A 16,389-nucleotide genomic window follows, 5' to 3' on the forward strand; every position below is an offset into this window, starting at 1 on the left:
CATACTCTTAACTTTGTTAAAACAAATTCCCACATCACATTTTTTATTTATTTCTACCGTATTAGTTAAAAAAACTGCAATGGCCATTCCGAGCTCCTGGCTGCATGCCATTTCAACTCCTTTGGTATTCCCACACCATCCTTGGTCTTCTCCACTGACAGAGTTGGGGCCAACATACCCAAGAGGAAGAATGCTTTATATTCCACCCTGGCAGTCTATAGCCTAACAGTATGAACATCAATTTTTCCAACTTAGGTTACAAGACCCCTCTCCCTTTTTTCCAAGTTACATCTGTTCTTCCCCTCGCCTGACCCATTTTGATCACTTTACAACCCACTTTTGTTCCATCCCTATGGGATTCTGTCATCTTCCATCCACATTTATCCTACAAGATTCTTACCTCACCCTTCTGGTTCCATCTAGACCCTCCATTATTAACTATTGTCACTTCCACTTCTGATCAGATTCCAAAACTGGAAGCTTTTATCTCCACTTATCACTCATCCCCGACTGTCTGACTCATCTTCTTCTAAATTACCTTGTAGCGGCTGCTACACACACACAGAAGCAAACCACAGGACATGGTGGAGGTTTCAGTTGAACTGTTTATTCAAACTTCGCGCGCGTCCTTAAAGGGTGGTGTGGGCTCCACCCCTGCGTTGGCGGTGATGTCATCATGTTCGCCCAAGGCATGCGCTTTTGCCTAAGCCACGAGGCACTGAGGTCCCCTGATGGCACCATCTTATCGCAGCTGCCCCACACAACCCCCCCCCCCCCCCCCAGAGCTGGCTTACACTTCTCTCTGCTTCAGTGGCCGACTTTGTTGTTTTGGTCAGGCTGTCAGTACTGGCTGGCTAAGGTCCAATTGCGCTGCCTTGAGTCTGTCAGTTGTAAATATGTCCTCCTTTCCCCCAATTTCTAGCGTGAATCTCTTGCCTGAGCATTTCAGGACTTTGTAGGGGACCTTGTAGGGACACTGCAGGGGCGTGGGATGTGGGCCTCGCCGGACAAAAACAAAGTTAGTCGTGGCCAGTTCCTTGGGAATGCAAAGCGGGGGTGGCTGCCGTGGTGGGTCGGTGGTGGGGGCACTAGTGAGATGAGCTTGCCCTGCAAGTCTGCCAGTAAGGACCGATTCTCGGTTGCAGAACCAACGCTTGAGCCAAAGAACTCCACGGGAAGCGACAAAGGTGCGCCGTAGACCAGCTCCGTGGACGATACCTGTAGGTTTTCATTTGGAGTCGTTCTGATGCCGAGCAGGACCCAGGGTAATTCGTCCGTCCAATTTGGGAAGGTGAGGCGAGCCATGAGAATTGACGTGAGGTGCCAGTGAAAGCGCTCCACTAGACCGTTGGCTTGGGGATGGTATGCAGTATTATGATGGAGCTTGATCCCCAAGAGGTTCACCAGCTGCGACCAGAGGGCAGATGTTAACTGGGTGCCCCTGTCGCTCGTCATGTGTGCCGGTATGCCGAACCTGGAGATCCAGTGGACGAGCAGAGTTCTGGCGCAGGACTCAATGGAAGTGTCTTTCAGCGGGATGACCACAGTCAACAAGTAGCGGGCGTCCCTGGACACTGGTAGGGGGCCCACAACGTCTACATGTATGTGCTCGAATCTCTTGGTCAGGGAGTCAAACTGCTGTACTGGGGCCTTGACATGGCGCTGGACTTTGGAAGCCTGGCACTGTGTGCAGTTTCTCACTATCTGGGGTACCTGTTTCTTGAGGCTGTGCCACACGAATCATTCTGTCACCATGAACACTTAGGTCTTGGCCGAGGGATGAGCCAAGTCGTGGACCATGCTGAAGGCCTGTGGTCTCCAATGCGGTGGGACTACCGGGCAAGGCGCAGAGCAGCATGTCGGGGCTGTCCAGCAATTTGAAGTCCTCGAGTCGGAAGCCCATGATGGTGATGCAGAAAGCTTGTATTTCTGCATCCTCCTTCTGCACCTGCGCTAGCTGGGCGTAGTCCAGTCCAGGGGATAGGCTGTGGATGGTGGGCCTTGAGAGCGCATCTGCAACGACATTGTCCTTACCCGCTCAGAGGCGGATGTCGGTGGGGGTGAAGTCCGATACGTAGGACAGATGTCTCTGCTGTCACACCGACCAGGGATCCTTCGACATGGTGAGGGCCTGAGTGAGTGGTTTGTGGTAGGTGAAAACCGTGAATGGCCTGCCCTCCAGAAAATTCTGGTGATATCTGATGGGCAAGTACAGGGCCAGAAGCTCCCTGCTGTATTTTAGTTTTAGAGGGCAAAGGTGCTTGCTGAAAGTGCAAGTGGGCGCCTGGCTGTTGACTGATTGCTACAGGATGTCCCCTACGGCTATGGCCGAAGCGCGCACTGAGATCGCATGTGTGGGCGTTAGGCTGCAGGTGGGCCAGTAGGGTGGCACGTCCTTCGTTGTGGTGAAAGCATTCTCGGCCTCTTCCATCCATTCCAGGGTCTTATTTTTGGCGATGATCAGTGCGAACCACGGCTGCATGATGCGAGCTTCCCCTGGGATGAAACGGTGGTAGAAGTTGACCATCCCGGTGAATTCTTGTAGACCCTTGAGGATGTCAGGCATCGGAAACTAGGTGCGGGTCTCAAGGGCGGTTGGGGGAAGCACACTCAGCTCTGCTCCAGTGTCTACCAGAAAATGTCGGCCACTGGACTTATTGATCACATGCAGGAGTCTGTAAGTGTGGCCAACCGTCGTAGCCATTAACAGCAGTTGGCCGGGTCGTTTCACTGAAACGAACAGGGCTGCCTACACTTGCGGGCTTGGGCCCCCTAGTCTTGATGGTAGAAACAACAGGTCGGGTGGTGTTCTTCCGGTTTGTGCTTGCGGGGTGCCTGCAGCCGATTGGGTTCTGGGCGGGAGACCTGGCTGACGGCGGCCTTGTTTTCTCACTTGGTCCGCCGGAGCACGTCTGTGCTGGCTGTGAATCTCTGTGGATCTGAGAAATCCTCATATGCCAGCAGGAGTTGGATGTCCTCTGGCATTTGCTCAAGGAAAGCCTATTCGAACATCAAGCAGGCCCTGTGGGCCTCTGCCAGCGTGAGCAACTCGTCCATGAGAGCAGATGGGGTTCTGTCACCCAGACCATCCAGGTGTAGGAGACTGGCAGTGCGCTGCCACGGGAGAGGCTGAAGATCCCGAGGAGGAGGCTTTTGACAGCGAGGTATTTACATTCCTCCGGTGGGTTGTGGATCAGGTCATCCACCCTGGCCACGGTTTCTTCATCGAGCGTGCTCACGACATGGTAGAACATCATGGTGTCTGAGGTGAAACTGCGCCTACGCCTGCCCAAACCAAGTGCGTGGGCGATGCATCCAGAAGTGGGGTGGGGGGAGAGTTTCACTGTAACCGCGTTGACTGCTGTTGCGTCCATATCAGGAGGCCAGAAAACCATCTGGTCTCGCTGGGGTCACCAATGTAGTGGCTGCTGCACACACAAAAGCACATCACAGGACATGGTGGAGGTTTCAGTTGAACTGTTTATTCAAACTTTGCGTCCTTTAAGGACAGTGTGAGCTCCGCCCTCTCGCTGGTGGTGGCGTCATCAGGTTCGCCCAAGGCGCACGCTTTGTCCTAAGCCACGAGGCACTGAGGTCCGACAGCGCCATCTTGCCATGTCTACCCTGCAGGTGCGGCAATACAAATGGCACCGGTTTGCCATGAGCAATGTGTGCCGCCACAACCTCTTATTTTTCTCTCACCTTTCTCTCCCTTTTTCTGTTACCTGACAATCCATCATCATTCTCTCCTCCCTGATTATTCTTCCTGGCTCTGTCTAATCCCTCTTACCCTGTTCTCATTATACTATTATCGCCCTTCTACACTTTCAGTCTTGAGAGATTCTGGCCCAAAAATGATGACTATTCTTTTTCTCCACTGATGTTCTCCTCCTGTTGAGATCCTCTAGCAGATTATTTTTTAATATTCCAGATCCCAGTATCGGCATTTCTCAAGTGTCATACAGATGAAACTGTCGTGAACCTTGATGTGATTTAATATAACTTGCTTAATAGAGAGAATGATACAAGTCTGAAGGGGATATATTCCTCTCCTGGCCGCCATCGTTCATAATCAACCATAGCTATATTGCGATCACATTATTTGGAGTCCAAGATATGTAAATAAAAAAGATGTTAGATCTATTGAAATTGCACATGCAACAGAAATGGTGGTCAGTGAAGCACAGGACTGGCAATATTACCTAGGAGGAGCTCAGAGAGTTTAGGGGTTGGGGCTTCACTTCACTGCATCTTATAGAAAATACAAAACTCACCTGAATGGTAAACATTATTGTTGTGGCAGTAACAACACCAGCATAATGAGTGCTATCACAAATCATGCTTGCTGTAATCGTGAGATTAAGGAATGTCTGTTGTTACAGAGTTCTGCATTGTGTATTGGCCTATGTGTTGTGTGGTTTTGTGTTGAAAACTGACAGTTTGCCTTAGAGAGCCAAGGTGAAGGTGGACTGCTGAGAGAGTGGGAGACAGACTGGGCATGTGCAGAAAATGGTCTAAAAATTTCTGGACTTGGACAATAAACCACCACTGTGGTGCTGTGAAGTGGAAGAAGGCCCAGAGCATGAGTCATGGTCTGGAGGACAGTTTAGAATGTTGGGATTTCAAAAAGGATGAACATTCCGAAGGCAGCCAGAAGGATCCGGACCAAGCCAGTTGCTCCTCTCTCTGCAAGCAACGCAAGATGAAAACTTTGAATTTGTGCTCTCTCTCTCTCTCTCTCTCTCAAAGATCTTTTGGCTTCAGTTTACCAAACAAACTGAATTTTGTTTATGATCTTTGCTTCGGTTGAGATCGAAGTTTTGTGGTTCTTGTGTGTTTTGTGTTGGTTTTGTGTCTAAGTTTGTCTGTGGGATGGTTGGAAATATAATTTAGACTTTAATTACATATGTTATATTTAGGCTGTGGAATTTATTAGTTTTACACTGTTATAGAAATTTGCATAGTAACCAGTGGGCATTGTTATAAAGGGGGGGGGATTTTGAATTAAAGTTTGAAGGTGAATTTTTTTTGTTAATAAAGTAATTGTTCATCTTTACCCCTGTGTGATATGCCTTCTTTGTGGTTACTGGTTTGATCTTGTAACACTGTCAAAAGATTGTGTTGAAATAAAGTATAGCTAAGGTACACTCAAGCAACTAAGCAGTGCAAAGCCTATTGAAATGTTCAGTGAACTGTATCATAGGTGTGACCCAAGGAAAATAACTCTGATGGATAGGAACTGTTCAGAGAAAGTCAAATGTTTGAAAGTCACCTATGTCAGTGAATTTAGAGAGTATCAATGCAGATTCAGTATCATTATTGCAAGAGAAGAGAATTGTATCCATTTGGCCAGAAGGTAAATGTGAACCTCAAGGAGCCAGGTACCTTTCTTTGTTCCTGCTTTACAGGAAAGTAGGAGATGTGATTTACAGTGATGAAATTTGCTAGGCCGGCCTCCTTTCCAATAAAAAGACTGAAAGTGGAGAGGGGTGGGGGGGTTGGAAGGTGAGAGTGTAGACTAGCAGCATGAAGAAATTGCCTGCATTAGCTGTTTTTGGCAAAGTGCCTTAAATATTTCATGATGACCTGAAGGAGAATGTAACACTTCAGTTTTTCAGAGCATAACCTTTTTCTTGGTGTATAAAACCAGGAGATTTTCAGGACTGAAAATGGCTGGTCCTCATTTAAAATGGAGAGAAACTTCTGCTTTATCATTCAGAATATAACAGTTGTAGAAGAAACAGAATGTATGAAGATGCAGTAAAAACCCCTGGTATCTGGACCTATGGGGATTGGTAGAGGCCAGATAAGTGAATTTCCTGGTTGCTTGAGAATGATTTTGTTGTGTGATTGGTCAACTAACGGCGAGGCACGCCAATTTTAAATATCCTTATTTTTTACTTATTTATTTTCCACGTTATTTTGCCAGTTGCTTGAGGGTGGCTGTTGCTTGAGTTCCTGCTAACAGGGGTTTTACTGAATGCAGGATGGTGAAGAGATTATTTCAGGCACAGAATCAAATCGATTCTGGAGTTTGAAGCATGTTTCCTCTCCATTTGTGATTGGCTGCTGTATCACTCCAGCACCATTTGTTCATAGCTCCCATTTGCTGTTTATTTTTTCTCCTATTATTTACACTGTTGTGTCATTATTAGTTCTCTTCTAGATAAACTGACCTTTGTTCCTATTTTGGTTTCCATTTATTTATTTTAGTTTGCTTGAATTGATTGCTTTCTGTTAGTTTTTCTTGTTTGTGATTATTCATTTATCAAGGTTTGCTTCAACATTTGCCTGGAGACACTCAGATTCCTCAACAGTTTCCTTTAACAGTTAAATGTTCTTCTTTGCAGATATAAAGATGATGTTGTTGGAGTCCCATTTAAGGGAGAAGTAGCTGAATTTCTAGATGGACAAGAAATTGATAAGGAACAAGAACAAAAAAAATCAAAAGTCAATCAATCGTCGTCAAGTTGAGTTACATTCAAGGTTGCCAATGAGATTGCCTAGGTTCTGGCTATAATATTCCAAACATTAATAGCCTCAGGAGTGGTATATGAGGACTACAAAGTTCCAAGGTTAGTACTTTGTTCAGTGAAAGGTGAAGGAATAAAGCCAATATCCATGCACTAAACAGTGTAATCTTGGTAGTGGGGATAATTCTGATAATAGTAATCAGAGACGGAATTCGCATCATTTCAAAATGTACCAATTGGTTTGATGCAGCTAAGATGGATTAATTAAAGGTAAATGGTATCTAATTAAATTTATGATTTATTGATGAGTTGTAGAGAGGATAGATGGACAATAAGAGAAACAATTAATGTGATATATGTGGACTTTCAAAAACATTTGGTCAAATGCCCCATAACAGGGCATGCATGAAATAAAGTACTGTAAAATATAGTACTGTAGTGGTGAAATTATAGTTCAGTTACAGTGATTTTTTTTTCGAGAACAGTGTATTCATGTGTATCCATGTTAACACTAGGATGACTGCTTTTCTTAATATATAATCATTGCAGATGATGCCGCTTTAGTTGCCCATTCAGAGCCAGCTCTTCAGCGCTTGACGTCCTGCTTTGCGGAAACTGCCAAAATGTTTGGCCTGGAAGTCAGCCTGAAGAAAACTGAGGTCCTCCATCAGCCAGCTCCCCACCATGACTACCAGCCCCCCCACATCTCCATCGGGCACACAAAACTCAAAACGGTCAACCAGTTTACCTATCTCGGCTGCACCATTTCATCAGATGCAAGGATCAACAATGAGATAGACAACAGACTCGCCAAGGCAAATAGCGCCTTTGGAAGACTACACAAAAGAGTCTGGAAAAACAACCAACTGAAAAACCTCACAAAGATAAGCGTATACAGAGCCGTTGTCATACCCACACTCCTGTTCGGCTCCGAATCATGGGTCCTCTACCGGCACCACCTACGGCTCCTAGAACGCTTCCACCAGCGTTGTCTCCGCTCCATCCTCAACATCCATTGGAGCGCTCACACCCCTAACGTCGAGGTACTCGAGATGGCAGAGGTCGACAGCATCGAGTCCACGCTACTGAAGATCCAGCTGCGCTGGATGGGTCACGTCTCCAGAATGGAGGACCATCGCCTTCCCAAGATCGTATTATATGGCGAGCTCTCCACTGGCCACCGTGACAGAGGTGCACCAAAGAAAAGGTACAAGGACTGCCTAAAGAAATCTCTTGGTGCCTGCCACATTGACCACCGCCAGTGGGCTGATAACGCCTCAAACCGTGCATCTTGGCGCCTCACAGTTTGGCGGGCAGCAGCCTCCTTTGAAGAAGACCGCAGAGCCCACCTCACTGACAAAAGGCAAAGGAGGAAAAACCCAACACCCAACCCCAACCAACCAATTTTCCCTTGCAACCGCTGCAATCGTGTCTGCCTGTCCCGCATCGGACTGGTCAGCCACAAACGAGCCTGCAGCTGACGTGGACTTTTTACCCCCTCCATAAATCTTCGTCCGCGAAGCCAAGCCAAAGAAAAGAAAGTGGTGAAATTATAGTTCAGTTACAGTGATTTTTTTTTCGAGAACAGTGTATTCATGTGTATCCATGTTAACACTAGGATGACTGCTTTTCTTAATATATAATCATTCCATGGGCTTTCAATATTCTTCTTTGGCTTGGCTTCGTGGACGAAGATTTATGGAGGGGTAATGTCCACGTCAGCTGCAGGCTCGTTTGTGGCTGACAAGTCCGATGCGGGACAGGCAGACACGGTTGCAGCTGTTGCAAGGGAAAATTGGTTGGTTGGGGTTGGGTGTTGGGTTTTTCCTCCTTTGTCTTTGTCAGTGAGGTGGGCTCTGCGGTCTTCTTCAAAGGAGGTTGCTGCCCGCCGAACTGTGAGGCGCTAAGATGCATGGTTTGAGGCAATATCAGCCCACTGGCGGTGGTCAATGTGGCAGGCACCAAGAGATTTCTTTAGACAGTCCTTGTACCTCTTCTTTGGTGCACTTCTGTCACGGTGGCCAGTGGAGAGCTCGCCATATTACACGATCTTGGGAAGGCGATGGTCCTCCATTCTGGAGACGTGACCTACCCAGTGCAGTTGGATCTTCAGCAGCGTGGATTCGATGCTGTCGGTCTCTGCCATCTCAAGTACTTCGAATGACATAAATCAAAATGCGCAGGAGGATTGTAACTAACGTCTTGAAGTAATAGGTATTCTGGTGAAATGGGTGAGAAAATGTTGGAAGAAATGTAAATCAGAAATATGTGAACTGTTAGATTTTAGATGGAAGATCAAGAAAAATAATATAAAGAGGGCATGTTGCTCAAAGAATATGGGAATAAAGCTTTGAGAGGAAAAAAACTGCAAAAGCTGTTGAAGTGATTGGGCAGCATGAGAGTGTTTAAAGAGAAATAGAGGATAATAAATTGAGGCACAAAGTACAGAGAAAAGACAGTCAAAGTGACCCTCTATAATGCACTAATTTTATCAAAACTGGGTGACAATATCCAATTCTGAGAGCCGATGAATTAAAAAAAGGGTGAGGTAAATCAGGAAAAAGATTAATGAACAGTTAACGGTTGACTGTGTTTCGATGTGTGAAGAGATACTCCGAGCTGAGGCTGTTCTCCTTAGAACACAGCGCATTGCACAGAGATCTGATACACATTATTTAAATCAGGCAAAGCGGACAGCTTGAAAATATTCCCATTGGCAAGAGGGTCAAGAATAAGGGAAGTAAAATGAAGATGTTTGCAAAAAGAACTATATCAAACATGAGATAAAATCTTTCTTTTTGTGTGTGTAGTGAGTGATTAGGATCTGAGTGCCAGAGGAAATCAAGGCAGTTTCTATTATACCTCTCTAGAGGGAGCCGAATTGGAACCTGAAAGCAAAGAATTTGAATAGTTATTTGGAGAGGCTGGGGAGGGGGAATATTTGAATTGCTCTCCATTGATCTGGCGTATACCTGATGGCCTGAATTACTTTCTTCCGTGCAATAACATTCTCTTCCTCTTCCTACAGATCCTTACATAATCCCTGGTATTTCTGATAGTCAATGGTCCTCTCACCATTTCATGAAATCTCCATGAGAAAGCAGCACTGGTTTACCTTTTATCAGAACTCTGCTTAGCCTTTGTATGCATCAGCCTTTCCATTACCCAGCTAGCAAGAAGTTAACTATTCATTAATCTCAGGCAACCCCTCTCAACTCAAACTCTCAGTTTAGTTTCAATGTATCAACAGATTCCAAACATCATGTGATGTTAATGATTTCTTCTTCCACATCAGTGTCAGTTTGCTTTTCTGGCCAACACTTTGTGCTCTTTCTCCAGTACATTCTCCCCTTACTAGCAAGCTTGAAGCCCTGGTCTTCAGTCTTTTGATAATCCACATGTTGCAAATGTCTGACCTCCTATTCCTACACAATTTATTTCTCATCTGAAACCTGCTGTTTCAAATATTTTTAAATATTTTTCACACTGTGAACCATATCAACCAAAATACATACCAACATTTCCCTCTTAAATATACACAGTGGCATTTTCTCCCCTTTTTTCCCCCCTACCTTCCCTCCCCCCTCCAAAACCAATAAACATTCAAAATATACAGTATAATAAACCCATTAAACAATTTCATCACAGAATGAAAATAAACAAGAAAACGTGTCATCTACTTTTACACACTGGATCAAGTCATTTTGTCTTCTTATCATTTTAGGGGGTGGAGGTCCATCCGAGGCAAGCCCTCTCTGTTATGTTCCATGTACGGTTCCCAAACTTGTTCAAATTTTTTTAATTAAATGTTATTTTTTCAATGGAATACATTTATTAATTTCTATGTACCATTGCTGTGCTCTCAGGCTCTCCTCTGATTTCCAAGTTGACATTATACATTTTTTTGCTACATCTAAGGCTATCATAATAAATATTTTTTGTGCTTCATCCAGTTTGAGGCCTAATTCTTTACTTCTTATATTACTTAGAAGATCTCTGGATTTTTGGATATGTTGTTTATTGTGATTTTATTTAATACTTGATTTAGATCTTCCCAAAACTTTTTCATTTTCTCACATGCCCAAATTGCATGCTGAAACATGCTGTTTCAGATAGTGATTCTAAAATAGTTACCTGTGTGTGTGTGTGTGTGTGTGTGTGTGTGAGAGAGAGAGAATGTGTGTATGTGTGAGAGTGTGTGTGTATGTGTGAGAGAGAGAAATCCAAACCATTACTGCTTAGGCACAGTTCTGGAAAGTTGGTCTAAACTTCAGTCTTAGAAATCCTGTGCTCGAACACAGACTCTTTAACTGATGCCCAGAATAAATCACGAAGGAGGTGGGAGAGACTGATTGACCAGACTGCTGAAAACTCATGAATCCTTGTCGAGTTTCTTGATGAGAAATACCTTTTGGACAAACGGTTGTCACAACTCCCCTTTTTCTTGCGTAGGGGAAGCAAAATGTGTGACTTACGCTATGCTTCCAAAAACCCTGGCACTGGTCAGTCGAAGTGACCTTTCTTTTGGTCATGGTGGGTTCAATATTTGCCCTGACGGGGAGAATCAACCAAATTGTCCATTTCACACAGAATCACTCCAGCACAGTGTTCAAGAGATGGGTGCTGATCACAAAGTGTGCTGTTTCTTTAAATGTTTCCTTCACATGACTTTCTCTCCAGCTGTCCCTGAATAAAGCAACAAAATGTTCTTTCTTCCTTCAGAGGATAAATCTTGGGCACAGTCTGTACCTGATTGTTGCCATTCAATTCTCTCCACAGTTGTGAATGGTTACATTCTGTAATAACCCTTAAAGTGGCAGTCACTAAATGAATCAGGAGCTCGTAATATCAAACTATAATTTCTTTTAAAAACTATGTTGAAAAGCAATACACATAAGTGCTGGAAAAACTCACCAGATTACACATCATCTGCAGAAAGTAAAGGGTACCTAACATTTCAGGCCTCACACCTTCGAAAAAGTATGAGCAAAATGCAGGCAGGCACCTCATAAAAAGGTGTGGGGTGAGAGGAAGAGAGGAGAGGAGGAAGAGGTAGAGGGAGTAGCACAGGTTAATGAGGGAATTTCAAACCCAGTGACAGCAAGAAATTCTAAACTTGCGCCCACCTTCCTCACCACCATTCGAACACCAAACATTCCTTCTCAGTGAAGCAACACTAAACTTGTGAATCTGTGGAGGTCATCTACTACATCCAGTGCTTCCATTGTGGCCTTCCCATCATTAGAGAGGTTGGAAATGGATTGAGAGATCATTTCAATTAGCATATTCACTCTGTCCACTGTAGTAACAGGGGCCTCCAAGTAGCTGACCATATTAATTCCACACACCATTCCCACACTAACATGTCTATCCATGGCCTCATGCACTACCAAACCAAATCTATCTGCACATTGAAGGAAATAACACCTAATATTCCATCTGGGCACTGTCCAACCACATGGCATTAACATTAAATTCTCCAATTTCCATTAATCATCCACTCCCCTGTCTCTCCCTTTCCCTATACCTCTGTCTGGGTCAGCCATTCCTTAACCCAGCAGGGAGTCAGAATACAGGGATCATATCCTGGTTGGCTGCAAGTTGGTAGTGGTGTCCCACAGAGGTTGGTATTGGGCCCACTTCTTTTTATGTTGTATATTAATAATTTAGATTATGGAATGAACGGCTTAGTGGCCAAGTTTGCAGTAGATGTGAAGGTAGGTGGAGGAGCAGGTAGTCTTGAGTAAACTGGGAGGCTGTAGAAGGACTTAGAGAGATTAGGCAAATGGGCAGAGAAATGAAATACAATGTCAGAAATAAATAAATGGGCAAACTATTTTTTTTTAAATGTGGAGAAAGTTGAAAATACCCAGATTCAAAAGGATCTGGGAGTCATCGTGCATGATTCCTTAAAGATAAACTTAAATGCTGAGTTGGTTGTGAAGAAGGCAAATGTAATGCTGGCATTCATTTCAAGAGGAAAAGTATATAAGATCAGGGATATGATGTTAAGTTTTTATAAGTCACTGGTGATATCTCACTTGGAGTATTGTGTGCAGTTTTGGGCAGCTCATTAAGAAAGGCTGTGCTGACATTGGACAGGGCTCAGAGGAAGTTCACAAGGATGATTTAGGAATGAAAGGGTTATCACAGGAAGAGCATTTGACAGCTCTTGGTCTGTACTCGGAATTTAAAAAGAAGGGAAGCTCAGTGACGTATTTTGAATGTTGAAAGCTGTGGACAGAGTAGATGTAGAAAGATTGTTTCCCATAGAAGGAGAAGAGGGCACAACAGGATTGAAGGGTGTCCACTTATATCAGAGACGTGGAGGTATTTCTTCAGCCAGAGAATGATAAATCAGTGGAATTTGTTGCCACAGACCATCGTGGAGGCCAAGTCAGTGGATGGATATAAGGAAAGATTAATAGCAGAATGGGCAGAGAAATGGCAAATGAAATTATACGGTCATGCACTTTAGCCAGGACATCAAAAATTCTGGGAGAATGCCAGGGAGTGGGGCTGAGTGGGAAAATGGATCAGCACATGGTTAAATGGTGGGGCTGACTCCATGGGCTGAATAGCCTATTTTTGCTACAATGTCATGATTTTATATCCACCTTCGTCCTCTTACCTGTTAGCCTGTGCTCCTCCCCATGCCCCTTCACCATCTTCTCTCCTTTCCCCCTCTCCCCCCACATTTTCATTCAGCCACCTGCCTGCTTTTTGCTTCTCTCTTGATGAAGGGTTCAGGCCCAAAACATTTACTTCCTATAGCTGCTGCTGACCTGTTGAGTTTCTCCAATACTTTTTGTGGACTCCACTCCACTTTCCTGCTTAATTCCTGTTGATTCTTTCCACAGTTATTCCACAGGTTCATATGCCCGAAGCAATCTCAGTTTTTGTGCCAGAAAACTGAAGATCCCACTCTATCTCTGCACACAATACAATGAAAATTTCAATCTAACTGTTCTCTACTACCCTTTGCCCCAACTAATGAGTTTCCCCTGCAAATGAATTCCTCCTACCTTTTGCCTAGTTACCCACACTCTTGTTCGGCTCCGAATCATGGATCCTCTACCGGCATCACCTACGGCTCCTAGAACGCTTCCACCAGCGTTGTCTCCGCTCCATCCTCAACATTCATTGGAGCGACTTCATCTCCAACATCGAAGTACTCGAGATGGCAGAGGTTGACAGCATCGAATCCACGCTGCTGAAGATCCAACTGCGCTGGGTAGGTCACGTCTCCAGAATGGAGGACCATCGCCTTCCCAAGATCGTGTTATATGGCGAGCTCTCCACTGGCCACCAAGACAGAGGTGCACCAAAGAAGAGGTACAAGGACTACCTAAAGAAATCTCTTGGTGCCTGCCACATTGACCACCGCCAGTGGGCTGATATCGCCTCAAACCATGCATCTTGGCGCCTCACAGTTCGGCGGGCAGCAACCTCCTTTGAAGAAGACCGCAGAGCCCACCTCACTGACAAAAGACAAAGGAGGAAAAACCCAACACCCAACCCCAACCAACCAATTTTCCCTTGCAACCGCTGCAACCGTGTCTGCCTGTCCTGCATCAGATTTGTCAGCCACAAACGAGCCTGCAGCTGACGTGAACATTACCCCTCCATAAATCTTCGTCCACGAAGCCAAGCCAAAGAAGAAAAGAAATTGGCATATTAATTATTTAAAGTATTACATTTGTTTTCATTCCTAGCATTACCTTACACCCCCTGCACCAGTCTCATATGATATGCATTTTGAAAACTGGTTCATCTTTTGCTGTACCAATTTCATGCTGGTTCTCCCATTCCCGTCTACAAATGTGTTATGTTATTCCTGAATTTCACCTGCTCCCACCATGGCACTTAATTCACAAAATACCCAGTATTATATGTGGATTGTGAAGGAACATTGTGAATGGCGGAGAGTCCCGTGACCTCCCTGTCTGAAACCTTTGAAACCTATCACCTGCCAATCAAGGTTGGCCTCCGGACACCCATTAGTGCATACCTTACTGTTGGCTCATTTAATTGACTCAGTGTCACCACTAGCCAGATGCCCAACTCAGAATAGGATAAAACATCAATTTATTTTGTTCTTTCTTCTTCTTGGTTCAAGCCCCTGGTATCGCTCTATGCCAGGCCAGTACAGTGAAGGAGTCCTGAGTAAGGTGAGCACTACACTTAAGCTGAGCCATAGGACTGTGATAGATCAGTAGTTGTAGCGACCCGCACCCCCGATGGTATCGGGAATCAGGTGTGGTTTGAAAGTCCCTGTCTGTGAAGTGTGTAGATGTATGGGAGCGCGTACACGATAGGTGGCCACTGGTATTGGAGTCTAACATGGGTCCGATGTGAATGTTATAGAGTTGTTTAGTAGTAGAGTAATAAAATATTGTTTGACGTCTTCCCATTTGTCTTCCATGCGCTCAATAAAGTTACCTTTAATTTTAACATTTGTGTCTGGACTTGTCTCTCTGTGAACCTGATACAAGTACTTCCCAAACACCAACAACACCTGGGCAGCTGATTTTCTCTGGTTTCATAAAAGTAACTATTTTCTAGATAAGATTGAAAACACAGGAGATGCGCAGTTTCTAAGAACTGATGCAAGGCTAACATTTCAGAGGGAACCAGTTTTGATGAAGGATCAATGATGTGAAATGATAACTGTTTCTCTCTTCAGTCATGAATATTCTGTTTTTATTTTTAATTTCCAGCAACAGCAAGTTTATTTTGTTTTTCTAACACTATTAGGGCTTGCCCTTTCGCTAAAGTATATAGAGTTAAAAATGCCCAAGAATCATGGAATAATCAGGGGAAAGCATGGACCTGCGTTTACTTATTTTCTTCAATACCTGTTAGTTTGCTGGTATATGGTGCCCTTTATTGAATTGAAACAATGTTACTCACCATTTATCCATTTGTTGCTCTGCTTGCTGCCTTCATCATTAAATTGTGAATTCTCTGACCACATCTTTTTAATTTGTTCATTCTCACTGATCTTCAAATGTATTTATGCTACATTAATTCAATATTTTTCTGATGGCTGCTTAGATGTTCTGTCATGCTCATTAATAATCTTTGCTTCTGTGAGCAGGTGGCCATATTTTATCATTTAGAAATCATGTTATTTAGCAGCAAAAAAAATGATGAAATTACACTTGAATGCTATTATTTTCCATTTTTAATCACCAGTCATTCGCCTGCCAATTCTGGAATCCACTATTTTAAGGTCTGCAATTCATCACATTCATAAAACTTCAAACACATACAATACTTCAACCTTTGGGAGTTAATGTGCCATATAGATTTATCTACCTTTTATTGCTGCATTTCATTCTCTTTGCTTTTCTATTGACTTCAATGGAAAGAAAAAAAATGAGTGTCATGTGTAATGGGCTGCCAATTCAACATCACTGGCTTAAAAACATCACTCAACACTTGGAGTGAATCACCAAGGGAAATAGACTGGTAGAAACAAGAATTTCATCTTGGTGCAATCATAGAGGTTCATCAAGAAGGATCAAAAAGCAAAATCAGAACAGGAAACCAAACACTAGGAATTTCTTTACAAGTCGATACAAGATTTTTTAGTTAGAAGGTATCTATTTTTGTATGCTTCATTTTAACAACTCAAAAGGTACACTGAAATGAAAAAGATTGTGATGTTTAGTTACTTTCATTTTCAATTTACTACTTTAATACAGCCTTCATAATATAGACTCCAGACTCCAAAGCAATGGTTGGTGTAAGGGTTATGGTGACGTGAAATGACTTGCAAATATATTTTTCCCAAGAAACTAATAGCTAGAAAAATGTTTATGAATTCTTAGAGTGTCTCTATGGTAACAGCCTTTTGCCAAGGTCTTTTTTCTGTGTGTTTAATATAACCAAGGTTTTAGTTTGAATTTTA

General features: G+C 43.8%; 1 protein-coding gene across 4 annotated transcripts in view; it reads right to left on the reverse strand.

Annotated features, from left to right (window-relative positions):
• The window catches only part of man1a1 (mannosidase, alpha, class 1A, member 1), a 541,635-nt gene that overhangs the window by 221,927 nt on the left and 303,319 nt on the right, over window positions 1-16,389 (reverse strand). The gene's annotated exons all lie outside the window — the stretch shown is intronic.

Source organism: Narcine bancroftii, chromosome 6 (assembly GCF_036971445.1).
Source record: "Narcine bancroftii isolate sNarBan1 chromosome 6, sNarBan1.hap1, whole genome shotgun sequence".
Classification (NCBI taxonomy): Eukaryota; Metazoa; Chordata; class Chondrichthyes; order Torpediniformes; family Narcinidae; genus Narcine; species Narcine bancroftii.